Source organism: Asparagus officinalis, chromosome 2, assembly GCF_001876935.1.
Source record: "Asparagus officinalis chromosome 2, Aspof.V1, whole genome shotgun sequence".
NCBI classification, from domain to species: domain Eukaryota; kingdom Viridiplantae; phylum Streptophyta; class Magnoliopsida; order Asparagales; family Asparagaceae; genus Asparagus; species Asparagus officinalis.
Window position 1 is genome coordinate 65,913,361 of NC_033795.1, and position 7,126 is coordinate 65,920,486.

Below are 7,126 nucleotides of genomic sequence, written 5' to 3' on the forward strand. Positions count from 1 at the left end.
GATACGTAGGCAGTCATTTATAATATAGCCGATTTGGTGAGTTGATACCGACATTTGGGGAGTGTTTGCATTCTCATTTGGGTTCTTAACTTGTTGTGGATTGAGTCTATTGTCGTGAATTGTTTCACTTCGTCCTGGACGTAACAAGTGAGACATTTGGTTTGGTTGGTGTCGGCTAAGTTTTGGGAAAGCTTCGTCGAGGTGGAGAATTATGAATGGGACGTTGACATGTGGCCCACCCATGTCATACTGCTGCTAAAGCCACGTGAAGAGATAGAAACAAGCTTTGAAGAAGTAAACACGTGAATAGAAAAGAAAACGCGTAGGGGCTACAAACAGCGTGAAGAGATCATGAGTGGGTTTTTTTGCTCTTGCGGGGGCCATGAGAATTCGTAAACAAATTGTGGGTGGCGTGCGAGTACGGCCCACCCAATCCGCTCCCTCCTATATATGCAACCGCCTAGGGTTTTGTGCTCTACGTGAAGGCAGAGGGAAAAATCGGCCGGTGCAAAAAAGTTGTAGAGGCAAAAAGCGGCGTGCAAAAGTAAGAAAAAGCAGAGGGATTTCGTGCTATTTTTCAAGCGGCTTTTGTGAGATATTTGAGAGTTTTGTGAGGGTTTAATTTGTGTGTGTAGACGGTAAAAATTACCGCCGCAAACATGTACATGAATTCGCCTGCGAGTCGGATAACTGCCACTCGGATGAAGGCGCGGGCCTGCACCACAGGTTTGGCTCAACTAGCGTGAACCCAAACCGTACAAACGCCATAATTTCCCTACATGAGTCAAGATCATCCAGATTCGCACTACTTATTCGCACTCTCCTGCATGAGTGCGAGAGCAAATCGTTAACCTGACAGCGCTTACACTGCGTAAAGGGATGTGCATTCCCATTATCCCACGACGTGAAGGGAGGGAGCACAGTGCCTCCAAGCCCATCAAGTTGCCGCTCGCCTAGTACGAGTATTGCCAGTCAAATCCAAGCAGTTTGCCAAAATCCGCCACTGCACGTCATAGACGAGCTGCCTTGCCGCACGGAGTCGAAGAGCTGATTTCCTAGCAAACAGCAAAGCTGACTAGACACCCTTAAAGTAACTTGGCAGCCGCTACACTGCATACAGGGATGGGCCTCCCCGCTTCCTGCATGATGTGAAAGGGAGGAGTACAGTACTCCGAACCCCTCAAGTAGCCGCTCACAGTACGAGTGACCAGTCAATCACCAAATCCGCCAGCAGGAAGCCTGCCTCGCCTGCACGAGTCGAGAGCCGAATCCGCCCACAAACGGCAAGCTGGCTCAACCCACTCAAGTACCACGCAACCGCTATCTCACGTACAAGGAGGGGCCATCCCACTCCTCATGATGTGAAGGGAAGGAGTACAGTACTCCGAACCCCTCAAGCAGCCGCTCACAGTACAACCCAAGGCATGATACCTTCTGACGATACATGGTCATATCCTATGATTCAAGGAGCGACCACGCCGTCTCTCCTCTATTTAAGAACTTCTTCCGGCCACCAGTTGAGCGATACAGAGTTCAATAGTTCACTCGCAGCTAATTGATTAATTCAATCAGCCAATCGAACCGCTAGCTCTCGATCCCCGAAGGAGTCGACGACAAGCTCTTTGCATAACCTTTGCATTATGGCATCTCCTCCCAATTCCAGGCCCTGATCACCACTGAGCTCGGAGATTCGAACTCTATCAACTCGAGCTTCTACTGCGTACTGAAGCTCACCAGCAGCCTCGGTCAGATCGTCCAAGGGAAGCAGACTCGGTGCGAGAATCGAGCGAAGCATCTTATAGTTACCGAATGTCCCCACGTTAAACAAGGAGGGCATTCCCTCCGCTTCTATTGTAATTTCGATTCATTAGTTTATAATAAGTCATTCTTATAAATACAAACGAAGTTCCCTATTTTCGGGAGATCAAAATTTACACATACAGTGTGATTGTAAACCCTAGTTGTATTCTCTCCCTCTAATAGTAGATCTCCCCCCTCCTTGCCCTGTGAACGTAGGCAATTTGCCGAACCACATAAAACTTGTGTGATTTGTTGTTTGTGGCCATTGTAATACTTTATTAAGTTCCCTCGACAAGTCAGTCCTAGAACTGATGAGAGGAAGAGCTGATATCTCATTTTGTTGAGATATTCGCTTCAGATTCTTATTTTCTTGGTGAGACGAGAATTCTTATTGCGATCTTTCTTTTATTGTTCACCAGAAACTCTGTCGAAATTTCCGCTGTGCACAACACCCCTCCCCAACCCCCAATAACGCCATCATCCCATCCTATTTCACTTCAGCCAAAACCCCCCCCCCAAGGGTTATAACGATGTAAGTTGTCGTCCTAAAATTGGAGTGCAATGTGAAGCTAGAAAGTGGTGCGGGAGAATTTTTTTTATGTCGAATTAGCATACATCTCCTAAATGGTGCAAGATTCAAGGATGCTTGTCACGCCATACTCCCATGAATACCAATTTAGACCAAGTTTGATGAACTAATTAGTCTAGTTTGACCGATACCGGTGGAATATCTTACGGATATTGGATGTTGCCTGGGATTATCGATTGAAATGATAATTGTATAAATAGAGCAATTATGGTGAAAGAATATAAATATTATCTAACTGCATCACTGTTGGAGTTATATAATAAAGGTAACATAAAACTTGGGTTTGTAGAGGAAAAGAGGAAAACTTTAGTCCCACATTGGAAAAGAGATGGGAAGAGAGGCTCTTTATAAGCCTTCCCTTTCTCTCCTATGCCTAGAAGAAAACAAAGGTTATGCTCCACACCACACACGCGCGCGCCGGCCGGGCCGGGCTCGGGCTGGGGTGGCGCGCGCACATGACCTGCGGACACGAATGCAGCTCCGGATTAATGGGCCCTTAATCAGCTACATTTTTATTTTTATTTTTGCTAATCAAAAACCATGATTAACATTTATAACATGATTTAAAAACGTGATTTATTTTGTAACAGAAATATTTTGTAACGGTAAAAATTTATTAGTGTGATTAAAAACGTGATAAATATTTTGTGAATTTATTATGTAACGGAAATGTTTTGGCTTTATAACGGCTAAGTTTTATTAACGTGATTAAAAACGTATTAACTGCGGGTTTATGTATAACAGTTGTTTAACCCTATTAAAGGACCAAAACCCGAATAGTTTTACACAGTATGAAAAAGCACAAAACCTCTTCTTCTCTACTCTATACTTGCTACTGTATTCTGCTGGTTCCCTGAAAGTCATGAAGAATTCACAAAGCCTTCTTGAAGCTCGTGCCGACGAGAAGGAGGTCGCCTGACCGAGGGTCGTTGTATCTCCAGGAACTTTTGCCGCGTAGCCCTGTACGAGAGGGGGCAATTAGTTTCTTGGGACAGTGCTTGCACGCCTCGACCATCAGGCTATATTCTAAACTCAGTTTAATTTTATATCTATTTTGAATCATTATCTAATTCTGTTAAAACTGCATTTTGTGCTAATTACACTCTAAACAGCTTATATTCCCAACAATCACTTCTCCATGCGTGATGGTTCAAATAAAGTTGACCTAATAGCTTAAACTTTTGATTAAGATATATTCAAAAGTAAAGGAAGAGATTGTTCGGGATTTCATGTATAAATATAGCCCCACAAAGAAAAGTTCAAAAAGAATGGTGAATTTAAATAAAAAGTTGGGACAAATACCTATTAGCTTAATGTTTTGAATTAGTTTAGCTCTTAGCCTCACTAGTAGAAAAATGAGCAACCAAGACGGAAATTTCCATCTAGATTGCTCTATTTCCCGTCTAGATTGGTACACCTAGACGGAATTTCGTCTAGTTTCCTTCATATAGTCTGATTTCGTCTAGGTTGGGGTAAGCTAGATGGAATTTCGTCTAGATTATCAACCCAGACGGACATCAACCTAGATGAAAGTGAGAAATTCGTCTAGGTTGGCGACCTAGACGAAAATCCATCTAGGTTGATAATTTAGACAGAAACGTAGACGGAATTCTGTTTAGGTTGCTACTGTTGCTACACCTACACGGAATTCCGTCTAGGTTGCTCCGCTACTGTATTTTTTTAGCAAAATCTACATTCCACAATTATTAATATCCAACACCAAATCATGTTCATATCCAAACCAATCTAATTATATTTCAATATCAAATACTATTATATTCTAATAATACATTCAACAAAATATTAGAGCATAACATAAATTATTTACATAGACAATAACTAATTTTCACACGTTAATGATTTATACAATGAAAGAGTTCGCGAAAGCCATGAGAAATGTAAATTTACATATGTGAAGAGAAGTAGAGACAAAGTAGTATTATTCCAAATCAGAATCAAAGAAACTGACATCCTTCATCTCAAAGTAGTATACATTCTCTAAACTCATGTCCTCCTCCTATATCAATACAGGATAAAAAAATCCAAATAAGAAATAGAAAATCCAATAGAACAAACCAATGAAATATAAAACATAAGCAAGCATAAACAGGAGGGAACAAAAGCTTCTCACAATTAACAAATGTCAAACGCTATATCCAAAATATAATGAAAGGTATTATAATAATTTAATGTCATTTATTTAATTCATTACTGAGGCTTGCAATAGGTAATGGAGGTAATCGTCAAGTCCATTGAGTATTTTGAGGGAGAAATAATTTATGAGTTGTAGAACTTGATTGAAGAAGCTTTGATTGATTTGGGTCAAAACAATATGCAACCTGAATGCAATTATAGTTGGTTCTAAGTTATCTTGTAAATGCTTTATGCTTATGATATGGATCATAAAAGAATGCAATCAGCACTGGTTTACTATGTACTAAGATTCACTTTCAATTGATGAATGGGCATTAAATTCTATACTCAATAGGGACATTAACGTTTTTTGATAGGTATAGTTGCAACAAGTAGCCAACATGGGCATAACTATCCCTTCACAAGTTGCCAATATAGGCATATATTTAGCCAACAAGCAGCTAAATTTCTAGTTATCTTTAAACCATGTTCAAATATGTGCACCAATGATGCACAACCTAACATCTAAATCAAGAAATAAAATTAACTTTAGAAACCTTGAATGACTACCTTTTCTCTCTTGTCCAAGTATGTTTTCATCATGTACGAAACAATTCTCAAAAACAAGCTCACATCTACAAGAAGCATTACCATAAAGAGACACTTAAAAGTTAATGTTTAAAATAAATTAGTGTAGAATTATAAATGAACAAGTGAAACTTACATATTACTCCAGATCATTACTCTCGTCGAAAACATATATAATCTCCTACTCCTAGTCAACGCCAAACACAACGTACCATGAAATAGCTAAAATTTTCAAATTTATTGAAAACTCATCGCATAAAAGCTTCAGATTTAGTTCTAAAAGTGCATTCAACTTAATTCAGTACCTTAACTGAGATCACTCATCTCCTTTAAAATAATCCTAATCACCTATTGATTTCCCATAAAAATCCTTAATTTTAGCATAAAAATAAAAAAATCACAAATCAAGAATAGTAGATGTTCAAATACCATCTGATGAGATAACCGAATCCCGCAAAGAAGCTAAAAATCCCGACGTACTTCCTGCACAAGATCGTCAACGTGTATCTTGAACAATAAAAACAAATTTGCTCTGATTGGTAAAAATACCTAAATTCAAAATAAAAAAATAATCTTAGGATTCTAATCTAGAGAAAATGTTAAATCTCATACCTAAATCATTGAGCAATAAAATCAAAAATCCCCTCAAATTTAAGAATAAATTACTCTTCATATCCAAAACTAAGAAAAATCAACAAAATTATAGTGACTATGTACCAAAAACAAAAAGATATGAGGAAGAATGATTGAACCTTAGCAGATCTGCGTCCATGTTTTGAAAGACTAAGCCCAAACGAAGTCGGAGTCGGAGTGGTCGGCTGGATGGGGGGTGAGGGACGGCAGGATAGGGCGGGGGAACGAGGGGAGAGATGACTTTGTTGAGGACTGCAAGATAGTGGGGACGTTGTTGAGAACTTGCGGGAGTGACAGCAATGAGAGAGGTACAGAGGGAGAGGGAGAGAATGTCGAGACAGAGAGAGAGAGTTAGAGAGAGATGGAGACGGAGAGAAGATGATGAACATCACTATTCGAGTCACAGAAGCTCATTTGATGACGACGAACGCATGAAGTGAGTCGACGGACCATGCGAAGCAACAAAATTTCGGAATAATCGAAACACGAATGAATCGGGAGCTGCACGTCACTTACGAAAGACAAACCGCCCCTCGTGCCTCATTTACTCCACACATGATTCAATCATGAGAGCTTGTAGATCTCCTTATTGGTTTTTATAAAGTTAGAGGACCTATTTGCAAAATTACTTTTCTAAACAGTTTTTTTTTAGTATTAAAAACAATTTACAAAGTTACACAATTTTTAGAAGTCATTTTAGTATTTTTACAGATTTTAAAGAGTCAAAAACAAGTTTTAAAATAGATATCTTTTGTGTCAGTTTGCGGTCGACCGCCACGGTCGACCGCGCCTATGTTTTTCTCTGAGTGGGCAGCAGAAACTTTCATGGTCGACCGTGATGGTCTATCATCAATCTAAAAATTCCCACGGTCGACCGCCACAGTCGACCGTAAAAGTCTGGCTCAAAAGTGGCTCGCGGTCGACCGTGAGAATTTCACGGTCGACCGCCGTTCACCCCAACGGATGTTTTAGTACAGTTTTCTGAAATAATTTTTTACAGGATTGTGTGGGATTTGGGTATGGGCTTTTGCAGCTGTGTTTCCTCTTATTTAAACCACTCTACCCCTCTTCTCCTAAGTGCTCTTGTCTATTGAAAAAATCATGTTGTCTTGTTTTACTGTTTTCAAAAGAGCCTCAAACTTTCAAACCTATTTTCTCTGTTTTTCAAGTTCACATCTCAAACTTCAAGTGTGATCTTTCTCCTTGTCATAGAGACACTGTAAAGAGAGAGATTTTACACCATTTACTACTGTTGTGAGCTTGATCTTGTGGTGATTGTTTGTTGGAAATTTGTAGTAAAAAGACAATGAAAGAAAAATTGACTTGTATTCCTCTCAAGATCAATTACAATTTGGATTCCGATTACAAAAGAGAGGAGAATGA